Genomic DNA, 24,688 nt, shown 5'->3' on the forward strand with positions numbered 1-24,688 from the left:
CAAATTTAATGGTTTCCGTCAGTTTTGTAATGGTTCTGATGGTTCCATTGCAAGTTTGTACTGGTCTTTATTTGCATATATTTAATAGTTTTCGTTGCAGTTTTATATTGGTTCTGATTTGAATGTTTAACTGATAGCTGGTAATTAGGCCATTAATTAATATAAGTAAATAATTTAAATTATTAATACAAACTGTACACAGGTTTTGTCAAGAATATAATGTTTTTATTTATTTAAACTTCATACTAACCTTTCAATAGCAAACAGTTCAGATTGTTTTGCAAAGAATTAAGAATATGCACCTAAAACCAAAATTATTCACAGAATAATCAACATAGCTGGAATTAACACAAAACCTTGACATTATTTTATTTTAATTATTGTTATTCATTAATGCATTATAGAAATGCAGGAACTATGAACTGTTTTTGTGGCTTGTAGCTGTCTCAGACCTGCAAAAAAAAAAAGAAAAAAAAAAGGGACAATTCATTAGGACAATGTACCACATTACCAGTATGTGAGATTATCCATACATATATTTATATGGCAGTCTCAAAAAAGTTATTGATTTTTCTTTCATGCCTAAAATCATTAGGATTTAAAAAAAGAAAATGTTCCATAAATATATTTTGTAAATTCCCTACCATAAATGTATCAACTTAATTTTTTATTAATAAAATGCTTTGCTCTGGATTTGAAATATTTTTCACAATATTTAGATTTTTTAGCACCATCAGATTCCAGATTTTCAAATAGTTGTATCTCAGACAAATATTTTCCTCCTAACAAACCATACATCAATGGAAAACTTATTTAGTATTATTATTGAAATAAAAATCTAAAAAATAAAATAAAAACAATTACCCTTGTAACTGGTTTTGTGGTCCAGTTTCACAAATAGGCTTGAATAATTACATTATCTACTTTTTATGGTACATAGTCTCTATTCACTTCGAGTCATATTAGATAAGAGGTTGTAGCAATTCCATTCGGATATGGATATGTAAACACTTACCACTGACAGTTTTATCTGGTTTATGTCACTGATCTCCTCAGCCAGGTATTTCCATACACTTAGGAGGCGTTTATTTCCTATAAGGTGTGACCTTTTTTCTTCAGCTTCTAAGACAGACACTCTTGTTTTGAACACACACACACATACACACGCACACACATAAACAAAAATTGAAATTCAAGAACTGATGGACTAATCTCAGACTTTAAATCTGACCACTCTCAAGTGGAAATTAAGTAGCATATGTGACCTGTGCTGGCAAAGTTAGTCACAATGAGCAAAAATCAGTTGAGGTTTTTTTTCTCATTAAAAAGTCCTTCAAAATGATGTATAACTGTATATATATAAAAAAAAATGACTGAGCTACACCCGTTTGAAGTTGAAAGAGTTGGCAAAGTCAACTCTTTTCTATTTTCTAAAGGTTCCAAAGCAAAATCACTGAGCAACATAGCATCTTTTCCTGCAGTTCTTTTCTTAATAATAATTCACTTTTTTATTTTACATCCGAACAAAAGCATTCAAGTAAGAAAAACTAATAATCAAATGAAAAATCCCTTTATTCATTACAAATAAATTAATTACTAAAACTATAAAAGCAGTTCAATTAGTCATTCTGTGTATACAGGTGCTCGTCATATAATTAGAATATCATAATTTCAATTCAAAAAGTGAAACCTGTATATTATATTCATTCATTACACACAGACTGATATATTTATTTATATCTGACAACTAAAGGAAAATCCCAAATTCATTATCTTAGAAAATTAGAGTATAACTTAAGACCAATACAAAGAAAGGATTTTTAGAAATCTTGGCCAACTGAAAAGTATGAACATGAAAAGTATGAGTATGTACAGCACTCAATACTTAGTTGAGGCTCCTTTCCCCTGAATGACTGCAGCAGTGTGGCGTGGCATGGAGTCGATCCGTCTGTGGCACTGCTCAGGTGTTATGAGAGCCCAGGTGTCTCTGATAGTGACCTTCAGCTCTTCTGCATTCTTGGGTCTGATATATCACTACTCAGCAGCAGTACAGTCCTTTTTGAAGCGAGACACTTCTGGTTCTGTCTGTTGTTCAAGAGTGGCTTGACACAAGGAATGCGAAGCTGAAACCCATGTCTTGCATACGTCTGTGTGTAGTGGTTCTTGAAGCACTGACTCCAGCTGCAGTTCACTCTTTGTGAATCTCCCCCACATTTTTGAATGGGTTTTGTTTCACAATCCTCTCCAGGGTGCAGTTATCCCTATTGCTTCTACACTTATTTTCTACTACATCTTTTCCTTCCCTTCTCCTCTTTATTAATGTGCTTGGACGCAGAGCTCTGTGAACAGCAAGCCTCTTTAGCAATGACCTTTTGTGTCTTCCCCTCCTTGTGCAAAGTGTCAATGGTCGTCTTTTGGACAACGGTTAAGTCAGCAGTCTTCCCCATGATTGTGTAGCCTACAGAACGAGACTGAGAGACCATTTAAAGGATTTGCAGTTGTTTTGAGTTAATTAGCTGATTAGAGTGTGGCACCAGGTCTCTTCAATATTGAACCTTTTCACAATATTCAAATTTTCTGGGATACTGAATTTGGGATTTTCCTTAGTTGTCAGTTATAAACATCAAAATTAAAAGAAATAAAGATTTGGAATATATCAGTCTGTGTGTAATGAATGAATATAATATACAAGTTTCACTTTTTGAATGTAATTAGTGAAATCAACTTTTGGATGATATTTTAATTATATGACCAGCACCTGTATTTATCAGGATATATATATATATATATAACTGTAATTTGAATGTCGGATTGAAATGAACACTGTTATTAGAGTAGTTAATTGTTAGCATAAGTGCGGCTAATAATAATAATTAAAAAAAATAATAATTAGCATGTTTTTGTGTTTTGCTTTGGTACTGAAATTGGTACTGTGACAACACTAATAGTTAGACCTCGATTAATGTGTTCAGGTGCACTGCAGGTTGGAGCAAAACTCTGCATGTAAGTGGACCTTGAGAGACAATGTTGAGATCTCCTGCAATATGTTCTGAGCATGAACTATAAAGAGACAGAATGACTTACAACACTGGTGTCCAGTCCTGGGCTGAAGGACCAATGTTCTGCAGAGTTTCTGCTGATTCTTGATCAGCTGCTCAGGTCTGCTTAACTGGGGTTGGAGCTAAACTCTGAAACAAGAGAAGACAACCAATATTATGAAGTAAAAAAAAAAAAAAATGATTCATAAATATGCACAACGTTTGAAAATGCACAAAGATGAGAAGAAAGCTATGTGTTTAATGAGAACTTTCCACTGAAGAATTAGAAGCAATATTAAGTCACAGATGCATTTTTATTAATTCTTATTAATATTGTTTAAATATGTTACAGTAACCTTGTGCTTTATCAATGATTTTCAGTCTCTGAAATAGAAAAGATCTATCAGTGCTGAATGGGATCATACATAAATCATATGTAATGATATTTAACAAGAGTTCTAACACTGTGTCGTCACTGGACAGCACAACAAAATACAACAGAGCCTTTTATAATCAGTGATGTTCTCTACACTGGATGCGGCACGAAACAACAAATCACAGACGGTGATCTGATGCCTTTTCCTATTTATGATGTACTGACACAAAGTTTGAATGATTTTTAACAGTCACTTTGGTGTGAGAGTGTGTAGCTTGGAGATAGAGATTTTTTTATGTTTCTGAAATAAGTCTCATGTATACTAAGAAAACTGCATTTATTTGATCATAAATAAAAATGGTAATGTTGTGAAATATTAGTAAAATTTCAAATAACTGCTTTATATGTGAATATTTTGTACAATTTTATTCTTGTTTTCACAAAGCATGATTTCTGAAGGATTGTGTGACACTGGAGACTGATGCTGAAAATTCAGCTTTGATCACTTATTAAAACAAACTTAAATAGAAAATAGTTATTAAAAAAATGGTAATTTCACAATTTAACTGTATTTTAATCAAATAAATGCAGCAGTGGTGAGCATAAAAGATGTCTTTGAAATACATGACAAATCTGACCCTTACATTTTTGAATGGTGTATGTTTGACGAATTGCTTACTATTCATGGTTCATAATGTCTAAAAATGTTCTTCGACAGGAGATATGACTAGAGCACAGCCATCAGCATGGAAGAACCTAGGAACATAAGTCACAGAGACAACAATATTTATTATACAATGCCAGGTATAAGGCATATACTATAGCAGAGGTGAAATGCAGAAAAGAAAAATAATAATTCACAGAATATATAATTTATATAATCATTTACAATAAATATATATATATATTTTAGTTTTACTTATTTAGTAATGCTCCTAAAGCGTGGACATCAAAATGTGTATGTTTTCATCCTCTCTGTCAGCAGCTCCCTTCAGAAATGTTAAAATCAGGAACTTCTCCTGTGTCATAGAGGTTTTTTTCTGGCACTTCTGAAATCACAGAACAAGTTTGTATTCATGTGTTTACCATGAAAGATCAAAACCTGAAGGTTTCAGTCCATTTTCACGCTCTATGTAAGTGATGTAACGTTATCCGGTTACGTTAGTGCACATTTTAGGATTAAACAGTGCATACTTTTAGGGTTAAATTAATTTGGTTACTTCCATTCATCCATTGATCTATATGGAGAGAGAGAGAGAGAGAGAGAGAGAGAGAGAGAGAGCTCATCTACACACAAGATGACATTAAAAGCCCAAACTTAATAAATAAGAGCTTGTGGAAATTGCAGTAATTTGCAAGAGACAACTTCTCACTTTGAGCACACGAATGCGTGTGTCGTTTATTTCTGAGCAAAAACAGAATAAAATAATAATGGCGCTGACCGGCGTGTTACGTCATCACGCATTCCGATCATTTAAAGGGACCACGATCCCTGAACAGTTATGCAGAACACAGTGTACAGAACTACACTTAACAATGGTGAATTATGTCTGTAACATTCACTACACATGTCCCCCCAGAATTCACCATATCAGAAAAACCCAGCTGTCAACGGGGGGGTGGGCGTATCAACCGGCCACAGCGACTGCGCTGTACCGGAGTCCGAGGAGACCCCACTGCAGCTGGTGTACCGTCATTACCCGGAAGAGGGGCATGGGGTGTGGGAAGCTCGGGTGAGGTGGGAGCTCCGGGTGGGGGCAGAGCAGGAGGCCGTCCGCGTCGTGGGGGCTGGGCCAGGTCAATGGGCCTGGCCACGTCCAAGTGAGCCGGTTTAAGGCGGTCAATAGAGAGTCGCTCCGGTTTACCACCCCTGTCCACCACAAAGTGTTTGTCCCCTGTCTCCAGAACCCGGAATGGGCCCTCGTAGGGTGGGTGTAGTGGTCCTCTGTGGGCATCGTGGCGAATGAAAACATAGTCGGCTGTTTGAAGTCCAGCGGGGATGTGCGACTGAGGGAGGCCGTGACAGGAAGTAGGGACAGGTGCAAAAAACCTCGCATTATCCAGTAGAGTAGACCGCTGGAGAGTGGCAGACCAGGGAACCGTGGTGCTAGGGACAAAATCCCCTGGTACTCGCAGCGGCTGTCCGTAAACAAGCTCCGCGGATGAGGACTGAAGATCCTCCTTCGGTGCAGTCCTGATACCCAGCATCACCCACGGGAGCTTGTCGACCCAGTTGCTGTCTTTGAGGCTGACACGCAGGGCAGCCTTCATCGATCTATGAAACCGCTCACAGAGTCCGTTAGCCTGCGGGTGATATGCAGTCGTGCGGTGGAGTCTCACTCCGAGGCTCTGTGCGACAGAATCCCAAAGCTCGGACGTGAACTGAGCACCTCGGTCAGAGGAAATGTCCGAAGGGGTGCCGAAACGGGCAATCCAGGTGCCAATAAATGCCCGTGTCATCTCGACAGATGCCCCCGATGTCAGTGGCACAGCCTCAGGCCAGCGGGTGGTCCTGTCAACCATGGTTAACAAATATGTGAAACCTTGAGAGGAGGGCAGAGGACCAACCAGGTCCACGTTTACATGGTCAAAACGCCTCTCAGGAACCGGGAATGTTTCTAACGGGGCTTTAGTGTGGCGGTGTACTTTGGCCCGTTGGCACTCAACACAGGTGTTAGCCCAGTCCCTAACGTCCTTCTTAAGGCCGTGCCACACAAACTTTGCTGAAACAAGCCTCTGTGAAGCTTTCGCACCTGGGTGGGAGAGACCATGGATGGAATCAAAAACTTGACGCCTCCACTCAGAGGGAACGATAGGCCGAGGACTGCCTGTGGAGATGTCACACAGGAGCGTTGTGCCGGCATTGCCAAAAACCACGTCCTTGATCTGCAGCCCTGTAGTCGAGGTTTTCAGATGTTGCACGTCTGGGTCTGTGGTCTGAATCGCGGCCATGCGGTTGTAATCCAAACCAAGATGGACTGCCCCTGCCAGAGCCCGTGATAGGCAATCCGCCACGTGGTTGCTCTTACCAGCAATGTGCTGCAAGTCTGTGGTGAACTCTGAAATGTAAGACAGATGCCGTTGCTGGCGGGCGGACCACGGCTCAGCCACCTTGGCCATGGCAAAAGTCAACGGCTTGTGGTCCACAAAAGCAGTGAAGTGTCGGCCTTCCAGCAGGGAACGAAAGTGTCTAATGGCAAGGTAGATACCCAGCAGCTCCCGATCGAAAGTGCTGTACTTCCGCTCACAAAGGCGCAGCTGACGGCTAAAGAAAGCCAGCGGCTGCCAGGCCCCACCCACCCACTGCTCGTAAACTGCACCGACAGCATAATCAGAGGCATCCGAGGTGATGGCAATGGGGGCTGTAGGAGAAGGATGCGCCAGCATGGTGGCGTTCGCTAATGCTGCTTTAGTGGCATCAAAAGCCTTGACTCTGCTCTCAGTCCAGTCCACAGCGTGTTTGGGTTTACCCCTTAAGGCCTCGTGCAAGGGCCCCATGAGCTGAGCGGCTCGAGGGATGAAGCGGTGGTAAAAATTCACCATGCCGAGGAACTCCTGCAGGGATTTGACAGTGAAAGGGCGTGGGAACTGTATGACTGCCTCCACCTTTGATGGGAGAGGAACTGCCCCGTCCTTAGTGACTCTGTGTCCTAGGAAGTTGATGGTGGAGAGACCGAACTGGCACTTGGCAGGGTTGACAATTAGTCCATGGTGGCTAAGCCGCTCAAAAAGGGTTCGGAGGTGTGCCAGGTGCTGAGACTTGGACGTGCTCGCCACCAGGATGTCATCCAAGTACACAAAAAGGAAAGGCAGGTCCCGCAAAACAGAGTCCATAAGGCGCTGGAAAGATTGGGCGGCGTTTTTAAGGCCGAACGGCATGCGCAGGAACTCAAACAGACCAAACGGCGTGATCACTGCCGTTTTGGGAATGTCCAGTGGGTGTACCGGTACCTGATGGTATCCCCGGACGAGGTCCACCTTGGAAAAAATCACCTTGCCAGCCAGGTGTGCTGAAAAGTCCTGTATGTTCGGGACTGGATATCGGTCAGGTGCCGTTGCCTCATTAAGCCGCCGGTAGTCACCGCACGGGCGCCAGCCGCCGCCAGGTTTGGGGACGATGTGAAGGGGTGATGCCCACGGGCTGTCGGATCGGCGCACTATGCCCAGGCGTTCCATGTTTGCAAACTCAGCCTTTGCAACGGCAAGCTTGGTCGGGTCGAGGCGCCGAGCGCGGGCGTAGACGGGTGGACCAGTAGTGGCGAGATGGTGCTCCACACCGTGCTTCACAATAGATGAAGAGAAAGTGGGCTGAGTGAGGGCTGGGAAACCGGCCAATAGACGTTGAAAATCATCGGAAGCTGAGAGCATGCTAGACAGTCGTATGGAGTCCGCTTCGCTGAGCGTGCATGTATAAGAACAAAATGTGACAGCGTCAATCAGACGGCGGTTCTTTACATCCACCAACAGTCCATGTGCACACAAAAAATCAGCGCCAAGGAGGGGAACGGCAACCTTTGCAGTAACAAAATCCCAACCGAAACGCTGTCCTCCGAAACACAATTCTACATGCCTCGTTCCATATGTGCGGATGGGGCTACCGTTGGCAGCTTCCATAGGGGGGCCGTGACTGTCGGTTACCATGTCCAAACGGGATGCAGGCAGGACGCTCCTTTGTGCTCCCGTGTCGCACAGAAAACGGCGTCCGGAGATGCTATCGCGGATGAAAAGCAGCCTGCCTACGCGGCCGACACTCATGGCTACTACTGAGCGCCGGCCCTGGCATTTCCCGAAACACTGAAACTGCACGGCGGACGGCATTTGTTAGCCTTGGTTCCAAACTTTGCATGGTAGAAACACAATCCTGAGGGCTGTTGGGTGCCAGAAGACTGCTGCCGACGAGAAGTGGTCGCAGCAATGAGTGTGGCGTCGTCCCGCATCACTGAAGAGATGTGCGCGGGAAAAAGCGCGGCGGCAAAATGTCCCTGACCTGCCAGGAAAAATTTATCAGCCTCTTCAGCTAGTCTACGACAGTCAGTGATAGTGGTGTTGGCTAATGCAGCTCTCACTTGGGAAGGCAGCTGACGCAAGAAAAGCTGGATAAAAAGAAAATCAGGTCTGTGTTCGCCCAAAAGATCCAGCATACGGTCCATGAGCTCGGACGGTTTGCTGTCACCCAGTCCTTGAAGTGAGAAAAGCCTGCTGGCTCTCTCAGCGTCTGACAGTTCAAACGTTTTCAACAGGTGGGCTTTAAGTGCCGTATACTTTCCATTTTCGGGAGGATTTGTAAGAAGGCTCACCACTCTGGATGCTGTTGAATTTCCGAGAGCAGACACAACATAGTAATATTTTGTCGTATCCACGGTGATCTCACGCAATGCGAACTGCGCTTCAGTCTGGGCAAACCATGCAGATGCTGACGATTCCCAGAATTCGGGGAGTTTGAGGGTGACAGCGTTCGCGGTCATGATCGCGTTGTGTCTCTGGATACGTCCAGCAGACTAATGTCGGGGTCACCAGTGTGGAAATTGCAGTAATTTGCAAGAGACAACTTCTCACTTTGAGCACACGAATGCGTGTGTCGTTTATTTCTGAGCAAAAACAGAATAAAATAATAATGGCGCTGACCGGCGTGTTACGTCATCACGCATTCCGATCATTTAAAGGGACCACGATCCCTGAACAGTTATGCAGAACACAGTGTACAGAACTACACTTAACAATGGTGAATTATGTCTGTAACATTCACTACAAGCTCATGTCTATCACCTCTTGTAGTTAGCCTTACCTTTGAGATGCTAACGGACTTTTTCTGACGACGCTAAACCATTTCTATAAAGTAAATATTAAACGAAAGCGTATAATTTACATGAAATAAAGTGTCAGGAACACTTTAATATACTATTTGTGTAATTTAATAGACTAAACTTACCTAAAAAAAAAAGTGAAACCACATTGAGTGTCAGCGATCAGCTGCTTGACGGTTGGGCTGCCGTCTCGTTTCCATGGTGACGTCCTCCGCTCCAGTTCTGCGCGCGCGCACATTACAGCACGTGGAAGTCACGCAGAATTTCACTGTTATTTCACATCTATTTTTGGGCTAAATTTGGACCAAATCCGACAGACAAAACAAAGACCAACTTTTCAAGTCAATTTTGAAGGCCATGACCAGTCGAGTTGATTAAAAAAAAAAAAAAAAAAAAAAAAAAAATTAAATGAATTAAAAATAACTTTTCCAAATGACGTATGGTGGCAATCCAAGACAATACATACCACCAATAGAAGAAAGCAATTTACCAATAGAGACCCACAGGGACCATTACTGTGACCATTACAACCAACATAATTCCCATTATAACCATTAAAACCATTACAAATTTTGTAATAGTTTCTATTGTTTGTGTGTTCATTTTTTTTCAGCAGTAGCCTACCCACTAAGACCATTACAGTTTTCCAAAGAAACCACTAAATTTATTGGAGTCATAATGGTTTCTACTGGTGTCCAGTAGATACCACTAGAAGTTTCTAAAGGTGTTCTATTGGTCCTTAATGGTATCCAATAGACAATACACGCCACCAATAGAAGAAAGCAAATTACCAATAGAGACCCACAGAGACCATTACAGTGTCCATTAAAACCATTAGAATTCCAATAAGAACCATTAAAACCATTACAAATTCTGTAATGGTTTCTATTGTTTTTTTCAGCAGGGTAGTAAAAGAGAAATAATAAGAGGAGTGAAGTTTCCATACCGTTCTGCTGTGTTTGGTCCTCACGCGCGTCTGACGCTCCGCGGCGTGTCTCCGCCCCTCACACGCGCGTTTACAGCGCTAAATTAATCATCTGTGCTAATTATTATACATGTCGACACGCGGCTATTGGTAGTGATGCTACAGTCAAAAATCAGTAATAATTCAAACCTTTTAAAATAAAATATATAAAATAATGGTTTCGATTTGAATAATATAGTAAAAATAATTTAGAACGATCTTTCTCTATATTATATTAACAGCCTAACTTTTAACGAGCAATGCACCATAATATCACCTTTACACTATAAAAAACACTATATTTCAGCCTATATTAATAACCTCTATGTAAATAAAACAGAATACCGTTCTTACCAAATTCATTTAACATGTTATTAAATCATAATTAGTTTTTAAACACTGACAGGAACTTTCAGAGCTGATTTCAAAGTTACTGCGTTTATAAAACAACTCTATGAAAGACTCAGACCACGTATCTAAAAATAAATCGCTATAGTAAAAGAGAAATAATAAGAGGAGTGAAGTTTCCTACCGTTCTGCTGTGTTTGGTCCTCACGCGCGTCTGACGCTCCGCGGCGCGTCTCCGCCCCTCAAAAGCGCGTTTACAGCGCTAAATTAATCATCTTTGCTAATTATTATACATTTACTTCATTGTCAGCTTCAGGTAATTCATTTATTATTGTTCAATGAACTGTTTGATACAAAACAGGTTGTATTTCAGTAATAATTCAAAATTATCAAAATAAAATATATAAAATAATGGTTTATATTTTAATATCCTTTAAAATATAATTTATTTCTGTGATGTGCAGCTGTATTTTCAGCATCATTCCTCCAGTCTTCAGTGTCACATGATCTTCAGAAATCAGTCTAATATGATGATTTATTATTAGAATTATTAATAGTTGTGATGCCAAATATTATTTTGGAATCTGCGATACTTTTTTCCGGATTCTTCGATGTATATATATTTTTTTAAAGAACAGCGTTTATTCAAAATATAAATCTCTTCTAACAATATTAATCTTTGATTTCACTTCTTATCAATTTAATACATCCTAAAAGAGTTATAAACTTTTGAACTATATTGTTTATTGTTAGAAAAGACTTCTATTTTAAATAAATGCTCTTCTTTTTAACATTTCATTCATCAAAGAATCCTGAAAGAAGTATCACCGTTTCAGCAGCACAACTCTGATAATAAATCATCATATTATTCTGATTTGTGAAGATCATGTGACACTGAAGACTGGAGGAATGATGCTGACAATCACAGAAATAAAATAGATTTTAATGTATATTAAAATAAAAAAGTTGTTTTACTTCATAATAATATTTCACTTTTTTTCCTGTATTTTTGATCAAATAAATGCAGTTTTGATGAGTAAACTCCTGTAAAAAAACAACAACACATAAAAAATCAATCTGATCCAAAACTCTGACCGGTGTGTGTGTGTTTGTGTATAGCACTTACACACTAATCCCCACAAGAATAAAGACGTTAAATACTCATCTGAGGAGAAAACTATGTTGCATAATAATGAAAGGATGTCTGACGTACACTTTCTGTAAACTGAGCCAAACATTTTCACTGATTTAGGGTAGAGTAAGAATATTTAAAGTATTGTGCAAGTTAGTTCATACTTGGATATAATTTTATATGCAATATTACCTTTTCTTTTCATCATCATCTTTAAGAGTTCATGATCATTTCTGTTCAACTTTATTTCTCAGTTGATGAATCCATCCACAATTCATAAAACACAACACATGCAACTTCCTGTCATTGAAATCATTTAAAAATCAAATCGACAGGTTAGTAAAAAAAAAGCCTCAGGGCCAAATATTCAGTTATCACTAATGAACTGTTTGACAAACACTTCTTGCTTCGAAGTACAGATCTGAATAAAAAAAAAAAAAAAAAAATCACAAACAGTCCCCGGAGTCTCAATCTGAATCAACGGAGTCGCGAACATGCTCCGAAGTGCCGATCTGAATCAACCGAGTCGCGAAAATTGCTCCGAAGTGCCGATCTGAATCAACCGAGTCGAGAACATGCTCCGAAGTGTCGATCTGAATCAACCGAGACACGAACATGCTCCGAAGTGCCGATCTAAATCAACCGAAACGCGAACATGCTCCGAAGTGCCGATCTGAATCAACCGAGACCGAACATGCTCCGAAGTGCCGATCTGAATCAACCGAGTCGCGAACATGCTCCGAAGTGCCGATCTGAATCAAACGAGTCGCGAACAGGCTCCGAAGTCCCGATCTGAAAACTTCGACCAAAGAATGTAAAAAATAACTCTATTTCTCTAATAACTCTACAACTCTATGAAAGACTCAGACCACGTATCTAAAAATAAATCGCTATAGTAAAAGAGAAATAATAAGAGGAGTGAAGTTTCCTACCATTCTGCTGTGTTTGGTCCTCACGCCCGTCTGACTCTCCGCAGCGCGTCTCCGCCCCATCACAGGCGCTTTTACAGCGCTAAATTAATCATATGTGCTAATTATTATACATTTACTTCATTGTCAGCTTCAGGTAATTCATTTATTATTGTTCAATGAACTGTTTGATACAAAAAAAGGTTGTATTTCAGTAATAATTCAAAATTATCAAAATAAAATATATAAAATAATGGTTTATATTTTAATATCCTTTAAAATATAATTCATTACTGTGATGTGCAGCTGTATTTTCAGCATCATTCCTCCAGTCTTCAGTGTCACATGATCTTCAGAAATCAGTCTAATATGATGATTTATTATTAGAATTATTAATAGTTGTGATGCCAAATATTATTTTGGAATCTGCAATACTTTTTTCCGGATTCTTCGATGTATACTTTTTTTTTTTAAGAACAGCGTTTATTAAAAATATAAATCTCTTCTAACAATATTAACTTTGATTTCACTTCTTATCAATTTAATACATCCTAAAAGAGTTATAAATTTTTGAACTCTATTGTTTATTGTTAGAAAAGACTTCTGTTTTAAATAAATGCTTTTCTTTTTAACATTTCTTTCATCAAAGAATCCTGAAAGAAGTATCACAGTTTCCGCAGCACAACTCTGGTAATAAATCATCATATTATTCTGATTTGTGAAGATCATGTGACACTGAACACTGGAGGAATGATGCTGACAATCACAGAAATAAAATAGATTTTAATGTATATTAAAATAAAAAAGTTGTTTTACTTCATAATAATATTTCACTTTTTTCCTGTATTTTTGATCAAATAAATGCAGTTTTGATGAGTAAACTCCTGTAAAAACAACAACACATAAAAAATCAATCTGATCCCAAACTCTGACCGGTGTGTGTGTGTTTGTGTATAGCAATTACACACTAATCCCCACAAGAATAAAGATGTTAAATACTCATCTGAGGAGAAAACTATGTTGCATAATAATGAAAGGATGTGTGACGTACACTTTCTGTAAACTGAGCCAAACATTTTCACTGATTTAGGGTAGAGTAAGAATATTTAAAGTATTGCGCAAGTTAGTTCATACTTGGATATAATTTTATATGCAATATTACCTTTTCTTTTCATCATCATCTTTAAGAGTTCATGATCATTTCTGTTCAACTTTATTTCTCAGTTGATAAATCCATCCACAATTCATAAAACACAACACATGCAACTTCCAGTCATTGAAATCATTTAAAAATCAAATCGACAGCTTAGATAAAAAAAGCCTCAGGCCCAAATATTCAGTTATCACTAATGTACTGTTTGACAAACACTTCTTGCTTCGAAGTACAGATCTGAAAAAAAAAAAAAAAAAAAAAAAATCACAAACAGTCCCCGGAGTCTCAATCTGAATCAACGGAGTCGCGAACATGCTCCGAAGTGCCGATCTGAATCAACCGAGTCGCGAAAATGCTCCGAAGTGCCGATCTGAAACAACCGAGTCGCGAACATGCTCCGAAGTGTCGATCTGAATCAACCGAGACGCGAACATGCTCCGAAGTGCCGATCTGAATCAACCGAGTCGCGAACATGCTCCGAAGTGCCGATCTAAATCAACCGAGTCGCGAACATGCTCCGAAGTGCCGATCTAAATCAACCGAGTCGCGAACAGGCTCCGAAGTCCCGATCTGAAAACTTCGACCAAAGAATGTAAAAAATAACTCTATTTCTCTAATAACTCTACAACTCTATGAAACACTCAGACCACGTATCTAAAAATAAATCGCTATAGTAAAAGAGAAATAATAAGAGGAGTGAAGTTTCCTACCGTTCTGCTGTGTTTGGTCCTCAGGCGGGTCTCCGCCCCTCACACGCGCCTTTACAGCGCTAAATTAATCATCTTTGCTAATTATTATACATTTACTTCATTGTCAGCTTCAGGTAATTCATTTATTATTGTTCAATGAACTGTTTGATACAAAAAAAGGTTGTATTTCAGTAGTAATTCAATATTATCAAAATAAAATATATAAAATAATGGTTTATATTTTAATATCCTTTAAAATATAATTTATTTCTGTGATGTGCAGCTGTATTTTCAGCATCATTCCTCCAGTCTTCAGTGTCACATGATCTTCAGAAATCAGTCTAATATGATGATTTATTATTAGAATTATTAATAGTTGTGATGCCAAATATTATTTTGGAATCTGCAATATTTTTTTCCGGATTCTTCGATGTATATATATTTTTTTAAAGAACAGCGTTTATTCAAAATATAAATCTCTTCTAACAATATTAATCTTTGATTTCACTTCTTATCAATTTAACATCCTAAAAGAGTTATAAACTTTTGAACTATATTGTTTATTGTTAGAAAAGACTTCTATTTTAAATAAATGCTCTTCTTTTTAACATTTCATTCATCAAAGAATCCTGAAAGAAGTATCACAGTTTCAGCAGCACAACTCTGATAATAAATCATCATATTATTCTGATTTGTGAAGATCATGTGACACTGAAGACTGGAGGAATGATGCTGACAATCACATAAATAAAATAGATTTTAATGTATATTAAAATAAAAATGTTGTTTTACTTCATAATAATATTTCACTTTTTTCCTGTATTTTTGATCAAATAAATGCAGTTTTGACGAGTAAACTCCAACAACAACAACAACAACAACAACAGATAAAAAATCAATCTGATCCCAAACTCTGACCGGTGTGTGTGTGTGTGTGTTTGTGTATAGCACTTACACACTAATCCCCACAAGAATAAAGATGTTAAATACTCATCTGAGGAGAAAGCTATGTTGCATAATAATGAAGGGATGTGTGACGTACACTTTCTGTAAACTGAGCCAAACATTTTCACTGATTTAGGGTAGAGTAAGAAAATTTAAAGTATTGCGCAAGTTAGTTCATACTTGGATATAATTTTATATGCAATATTACCTTTTCTTTTCATCATCATCTTTAAGAGTTCATGATCATTTCTGTTCAACTTTATTTCTCAGTTGATAAATCCATCCACAATTCATAAAACACAACACATGCAACTTCTTGTCATTGAAATCATTTAAAAATCAAATCGACAGGTTAGAAAAAAAAGCCTCAGGCCCAAATGTTCAGTTATCACTAATGAACTGTTTGACAAACACTTCTTGCTTCGAAGTACAGATCTGAATTAAAAAAAAAAAATCACAAACATTCCCCGGAGTCTCAATCTGAATCAACGGAGTCGCGAACATGCTCCGAAGTGCCGATCTGAATCAACCGAGTCGCGAAAATGCTCAGAAGTGCCGATCTGAATCAACCGAGTCGCGAACATGCTCCGAAGTGTCGATCTGAATCAACCGAGTCGGGAAAATGCTCCGAAGTGCCGATCTGAATCAACCGAGTCGCGAACATGCTCCGAAGTGCCGATCTGAATCAACCGAGTCGCGAACAGGCCCCGAAGTGCCGATCTGAATCAACCGAGTCGCGAACAGGCTCCGAATTGCCGATCTGAATCAACCGAGTCGCGAACAGACTCCGATGTGACAATCTGAAAACTTCGACCACGAATGTAAAAAATAAATGCGTTTTAATATAGTAAAAATAATTTAGAATGATCTTTCTCTATATTATATTAACAGCATAACTTTTAACGAGCATTGCACCATAAGATCACCTTTACACTATAAAAAACACTATGTTTCAGCCTATATTAATAACCTCTATGTAAATAAAACAGAATACCGTTCTTACCAAATTCATTCAACATGTTATTAAATCATAATTAGTTTTTAAACACTGACAAGAACTTTCAGAGCTGATTTCAAAGTTACTGCGTTTATAAAACAACTCTATGAAAGACTCAGATCACGTATCTAAAAATAAATCGCTATAGTAAAAGAGAAATAATAAAAGGAATGAAGTTTCCTACCGTTCTGCTGTGTTTGGTCCTCACGCGCGTCTGACGCTCCGCGGCGCGTCTCCGCCCCTCACACGCGCGTTTACAGCGCTAAATTAATCATCTGTGCTAATTATTATACATGTCGACACGCGGCTATTGGTAGTGATGCTACAGTTAAAAATCAGTAATAATTCAAACCTTTTAAAATAAAATATATAAAATAATGGTTTCGATTTGAATATCCTTTAAAATATCATTTATTTCTGTGAATAAATAAATAAATAAATCATTCTGAACCCAAACTCTGACCGATGTGTGTGTGTGTGTGTTTGTGTGTATAGCAATTACACACTAATGCCCCACAATAATAAACATGTTAAATACTCATCTGAGGAGGAATATAATTTATATAGGAGGATATAATTTTAAATGCGATATTACCTTTTCTTTTCATCATCATCTTTAAGAGTTCATGATCATTGCTGCTCAACTTGATTTCTCAGTTAATAAATCTGAATCAACAGAGTCGCGAACGTACTCCGAATACCCGATCTGAATCAAAACAATCAACAATACATCCTAAAAGAGTTATATTATTTTTAGAAAAAAAAGAATCCATTTTACTGACCACAAACTTTTGAACTCTATAGTGTTTATTGTTAGAAAAGTCTTCTATTTTAAATAAATGCTCTTCTTATACAGTTTCAGCAGCACAAATCTGTTTATAAATCATCATATTAGAATGATTTCTGAAGATCATGTGACACTGAAGACTGGAGGAATGATGCTGGAAATCACAGAAATAAAATAGATTTTAATGTATGTTAAAATAAAAATAATGTTGTTTTACTTCATAATAATATTTCACTTTTTTTCTTGTATTTTTGATCAAATACATGCAGTTTTGATGAGTAAACTCCTGTAAGAAAAAACAAAACAAAAAACAAAACATAAAAAATCATTCTGATCCCAATCTCTGACCGGTGTGTGTGTGTGTGTGTGTGTAGCACTTACACACTAATCCCCACAAGAATAAAGATGTTAAATACTCATCTGAGGAGAAAACTATGTTGCATCATAATGAAAGGATGTGTGACGTACACTTTCTGTAAACTGAGCCAAACATTTTTTCACTGATTTAGGGTACAGTAAGTATTTACAGTATTGCGCAAGTTAGTTCATACTTAGATATAATTTTATATGCAATATTACCTTTCTTTTCATCATCATCTTTAAGAGTTCATGATAATTAATGTTCAACTTTATTTCTTAGTTGATTAATCCATCCACAATTCATAAAACACAACACATGCAACTGAGGTACAAGAAGTATTGACATCCAAAAGTCATTGAAATGATTTAAAAATCACATCGACAGGTAAAAAAAAAAAAAAAAAAAAAAACTCAGGTCAAATATTCATTTATCACAAATTAACTGTTTGACAAACACTTCCTGCTCCGAAGTGCTGATCTGAATGAACCAAATCGCGAACAGGCTCCGAATTCTCGATCTGAATCAACCGAGTCCCGAACAGGCTCCGAAGTGCCGATCTGAATCAACCGAGTCGCGAACAGGCTCCGAAGTGCCGATCTGAATCAACCGAGTCGCGAACATGCTCCGAAGTGCCGATCTGAATCAACCGAGTCGCGAACAGGCTCCGAAGTGCCGATCTGAATCAACCGAGTCCCATACAGGCTCCCAAGTGTCGATCTGAATCAACGGATTCGCGAAAAGGCTCCGAAGTGTGATCTGAATCAAGCGAGTCGCGAACATGCTCCGAAGTGCCGATCTGAATCAACGGAGTCGCGAACATGCTCCGAAGTGCCGATCTGAATCAACGGAGTCGCGAACAGGCTCCGAAGTGCCGATCTGAATCAACCGATTCGCGAACAGGCTCCGAAGTGCCGATCTGAATCAACGGAGTCGCGAACATGCTCCGAAGTGCCGATCTGAATCAACGGAGTCGCGAACAGGCTCCGAAGTGCCGATCTGAATCAACCGAGTCGCGAACATGCTCCGAAGAGCCGATCTGAATCAACCGAGTCGCGAACAGGCTCCGAAGTGCCGATCTGAATCAACTGAGTCGCGAACAGGCTCCGAAGTGCCGATCTGAATCAACCATGTCGCGAAAAGGCTCTGAAGTGCCGATCTGAATCAACCGAGTCGCGAACAGGCTCCGAAGTCCCGATCAGAAAACTTCGACCAAAGTATGTAAAAAATAACTCTATTTCTCTAATAACTCTAATAACTCTACAACTCTATGAAAGACTCAGACCACGTATCTAAAAATAAATCGCTATAGTAAAAGATAAATAATAAGAGGAGTGAAGTTTCCTACAGTTCTGCTGTGTTTGGTCCTCACGCGCGTCTGACGCTCCGCGGCGCATCTCCGCCCCTGACACGCGCGTTTACAGCGCTAAATTAATCATCTTTGCTAATTATTATACTGTAATGATTATGATTCTATTGATGGTGGTACGTCATTACTACGGAAGGAACGATGTCTGTGAGTACACCTGTGGACAATGAACAATTTTGGGAGGCTTTTAAATACGGGGGCGGGGAAAGGTGAGGGCGCGCTGATGCCTAATAATGAACTGTGAAAGAGACTGAGACGCGGTGTTTGTAAAGCCTGCCGGGTTCACAAAAGCAAGGGATCCGTTGCGTTCGTGGTTGCCTAGCACCACCGGCGTGAAGAAAACCGGGGTCCCACTTATTGGCCCGGAGGTAGACAGTGGGGGGTAAACTTAGATAGACAGGGAAGCGAGTGTAGGTGGACTTGGCAGGCTGTTTGAAAGAAACCTTCTCAGCATTTCCGCGGAGGGGAAGGTTGAGTCCCCACAGTGACGGCAGGGTGTCGTTGGACGTGGACAGAGAAGTCCGAAGTTATTTTATTATTACGGAGTTGTGTGGGTTATGGTTGTACTCAGTCATTTGTGATTACTGTCCTCCTGAAGTATGTTGATTACCTGTGCTGGTTGTTTCACATAGAGCATGTGATTTAGGTTTGGAGTTTCTAATTAAGTGTGCTGTGTATGAGATTTCACCTAATTTATTGTGTGCTGTGAATTTGGAGTGAGTACTTGGGTTCTCTTTTAAATGTGTGGCACGGTTTAATGAAATATGACCAGTGTGTGTAATCAGGATATTTAAGTGAGACAATGCCAAATGGCTGCTATTGCTAATAAAAAGTGTATTCTTTGATAATTCTTGGTCTTGAGTGTTTTGAGTGCTCCTCCCGGATCAGACCGGGGTGAAATTAAAGGTGGTGGCCGAATAGGTGTTAGTCTGCATTACCAGTGGCCCCTAGCGGTGGCAAAATTTATTACACTGGTGGCAGCGGTGGGATTGTGCCCTCGAGAACTGAGGTTATAATTCCTGGTAGTGTTGAAGGAGAGGGGCAAGAGTGGTTGGAAGGAATGCTGGAACCTTCGGATAGATTGGTTACTGAAGTTCTGGTGGCCCGGGTGTTATGTAGAGTGGAAAAGGGAATGTTGCCGCTAAGGGTTATTAATGTGACCAGCGAGGAACTTATCCTAAGAAAAGGGATGACTATTGGAGCTTTGTTTACCGATGTTCAGATAGGGGATAGTGCAGTCAATTCTCTGGGTTCACTGAAAGATTTAGTGGAGCAGCCATGGACCGCTGAAGTTTTGCTACAAAATCTGGGGCTGAATGATAGGGGCCTGGAACCGACACAGTTACAAGCTGTTCAAGAATTATTGAATGACTATCTTCCTGTTTTTAGTCAAAGTGACACGGATTTAGGGCGGACCCATAGGACTCTACATCAGATTGACACTGGGTATGCAAAGCCCATTAAATTGGCTCCTCGTCGGGTACCACTTCATTTGCAGCAGGAGGTGGCAGATCATGTGAAGCAGATGCAGGAAGGGGGTATCATACGACCATCCTGTAGTCCTTGGGCTGCTCCTGTTGTTCCGGTGAGAAAGAAAGATGGGTCATTGAGGTTCTGTGTCGATTATAGGAAGTTAAATGATGTTACTAGAAAGGATGCATATCCTCTTCCACGTATTGACGATGCATTAGATAGCCTAACTCATGCACAGTGGTTTTCTACTTTAGATTTAGCTAGTGGCTACTGGCAGGTTGAAGTGGACCCTATAGATCGCCCTAAAACAGCCTTTATAACAAGACAGGGGCTCTTTGAATTTAATGTTCTTCCTTTTGGACTATCCAATAGTCCAAGTACATTCCAAAGACTTATGGACTTGATTCTGGCAGATTTGCAGTGGTCCACATGTTTAGTCTACTTGGATGACATTATAGTTTTTGGAAAAGATTTTAGGGAACATCTTCAGCGGTTAGGTCAAGTATTGTCCAAATTGCAGGCTGCCAATCTTAAAGTGAAACCATCTAAGGGCAATCTGTTTGCTACCAAAGTGCAATACCTGGGTCACGTTATTTCGGCTGAGGGGGTTATGGCCGATCCCAGTAAAGTGGAAGCTGTACAATCATGGCCAATCCCTAAAAATCAGACTGAGGTACGAAGCTTTTTGGGCTTAGCCTCATATTATAGGCGATTTGTAAGGGGTTTTGCTGAGTTGGCTAGACCATTGCATCGGCTTACAGAAAAGGGAAGGCGATTTCAGTGGGATGATGGTTGCCAGGTTGCTTTTGAGAAGTTGAAAGCATGTCTCACTACTGCTCCTGTTTTAGCCTATCCAGACCCGCAGCGTTCATTTATTCTGGATACAGATGCCAGTGACGTGGGGATTGGGGCTGTTTTGTCACAGGAAGTTGATGGTTTAGAACAAGTGGTAGCATATGCCAGTAGAACCCTGAGTAAACAAGAACGTAAATACGCCACTACCAAGAAAGAACTTCTTAGTCTGGTTACTTTTACCAAGTATTTCAAACATTTCCTGTTAGGGAAAGAGTTTTTGCTGCGAACAGATCATAATTCCCTTCGTTGGTTGCATAATTTCCAGGGCCTGGAAGGCCAGTTGGCCCGGTGGTTGGAACAGCTAGCTGTTTTCCAATATAAAATCGTTCACCGACCAGGTAAAGAGCACATTAATGCTGATGCGCTATCAAGATTACCTGCTTATTCTGGGGAGATTATGGCTAGCTCTGTTAGCTATGTAGAAGTAGAACCTTCACCTCAGGGTGGTGTTATGGAACAGGGAGAGATATTGAATTGTGAAATGGGGGAGGTGGAAGGAGGACTGAATGAGTTGACCAGAGCCCAGCACAGTGACCCAGAGTTGAGTTTGATACTAAAACTGAAGAGCCAGAAAGGTAGTAGACAGGAGATAGTGAATGCCTACCCATCCCTTAAGAAGTATGCCTTAGTCTGGGAGCAGATAGAGGTTCAGGGGCAGAGGTTGGTGAGGGTGTTGCCTCAAAAATTGGTCTGAGCGCAAAGACTCAAGTTATTGTTCCACGGTCTATGGTACCAGAAATGTTGAGGTTATTGCATAATATTACAACTGGAGCCCATTTGGGAGTGCAAAAGCTACAAGAAAAGGTGAGGGATCGTTTTTATTGGCCGGGATGGTATAGGGATGTGAAACGATGGTGTCAGGAATGTCCTGAATGTGCGGTTCATAAGGAAATCGGTCCGGTTCCTCGGGCCCCACTTATTCCTTCTGTAACGTCTCGTCCTTATGAACGAGTGGCACTCGACATATTAGGGCCTCTTCCTGAGACCCTCCTCAGAAATAAATACAGTATTGTTCAAAATAATAGCAGTACAATGTGACTAACCAGAATAATCAAGGTTTTTCGTATATTTTTTTATTGCTACGTGGCAAACAAGTTACCAGTAGGTTCAGTAGATTCTCAGAAAACAAATGAGACCCAGCATTCATGATATGCACGCTCTTAAGGCTGTGCAATTGGGCAATTAGTTGAATTAGTTGAAAGGGGTGTGTTCAAAAAAATAGCAGTGTGGCATTCAATCACTGAGGTCATCAATTTTGTGAAGAAACAGGTGTGAATCAGGTGGCCCCTATTTAAGGATGAAGCCAACACTTGTTGAACATGCATTTGAAAGCTGAGGAAAATGGGTCGTTCAAGACATTGTTCAGAAGAACAGCGTACTTTGATTAAAAAGTTGATTAGAGAGGGGAAAACCTATAAAGAGGTGCAAAAAATGATAGGCTGTTCAGCTAAAATGATCTCCAATGCCTTAAAATGGAGAGCAAAACCAGAGAGACGTGGAAGAAAACGGAAGACAACCATCAAAATGGATAGAAGAATAACCAGAATGGCAAAGGCTCAGCCAATGATCACCTCCAGGATGATCAAAGACAGTCTGGAGTTACCTGTAAGTACTGTGACAGTTAGAAGACGTCTGTGTGAAGCTAATCTATTTTCAAGAATCCCCCGCAAAGTCCCTCTGTTAAAAAAAAGGCATGTGCAGAAGAGGTTACAATTTGCCAAAGAACACATCAACTGGCCTAAAGAGAAATGGAGGAACATTTTGTGGACTGATGAGAGTAAAATTGTTCTTTTTGGGTCCAAGGGCCACAGGCAGTTTGTGAGACGACCCCCAAACTCTGAATTCAAGCCACAGTACACAGTGAAGACAGTGAAGCATGGAGGTGCAAGCATCATGATATGGGCATGTTTCTCCTACTATGGTGTTGGGCCTATTTATCGCATACCAGGGATCATGGATCAGTTTGCATATGTTAAAATACTTGAAGAGGTCATGTTGCCCTATGCTGAAGAGGACATGCCCTTGAAATGGTTGTTTCAGCAAGACAATGACCCAAAACACACTAGTAAACGGGCAAAGTCTTGGTTCCAAACCAACAAAATTAATGTTATGGAGTGGCCAGCCCAATCTCCAGACCTTAATCCAATTGAGAACTTGTGGGGTGATATCAAAAATGCTGTTTCTGAAGCAAAACCAAGAAATGTGAATGAATTGTGGAATGTTGTTAAAGAATCATGGAGTGGAATAACAGCTGAGAGGTGCCACAAGTTGGTTGACTCCATGCCACACAGATGTCAAGCAGTTTTAAAAAACTGTGGTCATACAACTAAATATTAGTTTAGTGATTCACAGGATTGCTAAATCCCAGTAAAAAAAAGTTTTGTACAAAATAGTTTTGAGTTTGTACAGTCAAAGGTAGACACTGCTATTTTTTTGAACACACCCCTTTCAACTAATTGCCCAATTGCACAGCCTTAAGAGCGTGCATATCATGAATGCTGGGTCTTGTTTGTTTTCTGACAATCTACTGAACCTACTGGTAACTTGTTTGCCACGTAGCAATAAAAAATATACTAAAAACCTTGATTATTCTGGTTAGTCACATTGCACTGCTATTATTTTGAACAATACTGTTGTCACACCCTCAGCTCGTTCCCTTAGCCCCAGTCACCATTGCCAGTCACCATCCACTCAATCTCCCATGCACCGCTCACGTGAACCATCACCTGAATACTGATTACCTGCACCTGCACCAGCAATCACCACACCTTTAAATACTCACCTCACTCATTCACTCACCGGCTGGAATCAAGATTACATGGACGCTCTTTGTGGATCTTCTGCCTGCTCCTTGTGGACCGTATTGTGACTCTGTGGAGGTTCAGATACAGCGATTAAGGGAAGTGACTCTTTGTTGTCTGGCCTAGCTTTGTGCTTGAACTCACCTATTGATCAGTGCTTGAAGATTCACCGTCTGTGACCACACTTACCAGCTCTGTTGAAATCCTATGTTAATAAAGCTTCACGAAAATACTTACCCGTCTTCTCCTCTCCTTGTGTGGATGTGACAGGATTCCAGCCCCTAAAACAGAACTTCAGATCTCCCATGGATGTTAACGCTGCTGCTCAGGGAGCGGCTTCGGACCCGTTCACCGAAATGGTGACCGCCCTCCGCCAAGTAATACAGTCAGTTTCACCACCCACCGAAATTAGTGCTTCCACCACCAACAGCACGCCCCTTGCACGTCCCGCGTGCTATGCGGGAGAACCGAGTGGCTGCAGTGGGTTTATTCTGCAGTGCTCACTGTTCATCAACGCAAATACCAGTAAATTCCCCAATGAGGCCACCAAAGTCGCCTTTATGATCTCTCTCCTCACCGGACGAGCGCTACAATGGGCAGAGGCCCTTTGGAACTCCCAGAGTCCGGTTCTATCCTCATTCGACGCCTTCGTCACCCACCTCCAGGAAGTGTTCAGGGTGGCTCTAACTCC

At 40.2% G+C, this 24,688-nt stretch overlaps 1 protein-coding gene and 2 long non-coding RNA genes across 3 annotated transcripts in view; 1 reads left to right on the forward strand and 2 right to left on the reverse strand.

Annotated features, from left to right (window-relative positions):
- LOC127964884 (NACHT, LRR and PYD domains-containing protein 12-like) overlaps positions 1–24,688 on the reverse strand; it is a 1,383,583-nt gene that overhangs the window by 1,320,332 nt on the left and 38,563 nt on the right. The window lies entirely within an intron of this gene.
- LOC127964964 (uncharacterized) overlaps positions 1–24,688 on the forward strand; it is a 528,628-nt gene that overhangs the window by 479,483 nt on the left and 24,457 nt on the right. The gene's annotated exons all lie outside the window — the stretch shown is intronic.
- LOC127964993 (uncharacterized) lies at positions 464–9,218 on the reverse strand. Its single transcript, XR_008155229.1, has 4 exons — positions 9,200–9,218; positions 4,094–4,463; positions 3,085–3,188; positions 464–1,136 (listed from the first exon to the last, which is right to left on the reverse strand). It is a non-coding gene; the product is annotated as an uncharacterized LOC127964993 (long non-coding RNA).

The sequence above is a fragment of the Carassius gibelio genome, chromosome B9, assembly GCF_023724105.1.
Source record: "Carassius gibelio isolate Cgi1373 ecotype wild population from Czech Republic chromosome B9, carGib1.2-hapl.c, whole genome shotgun sequence".
Taxonomy (NCBI): domain Eukaryota; kingdom Metazoa; phylum Chordata; class Actinopteri; order Cypriniformes; family Cyprinidae; genus Carassius; species Carassius gibelio.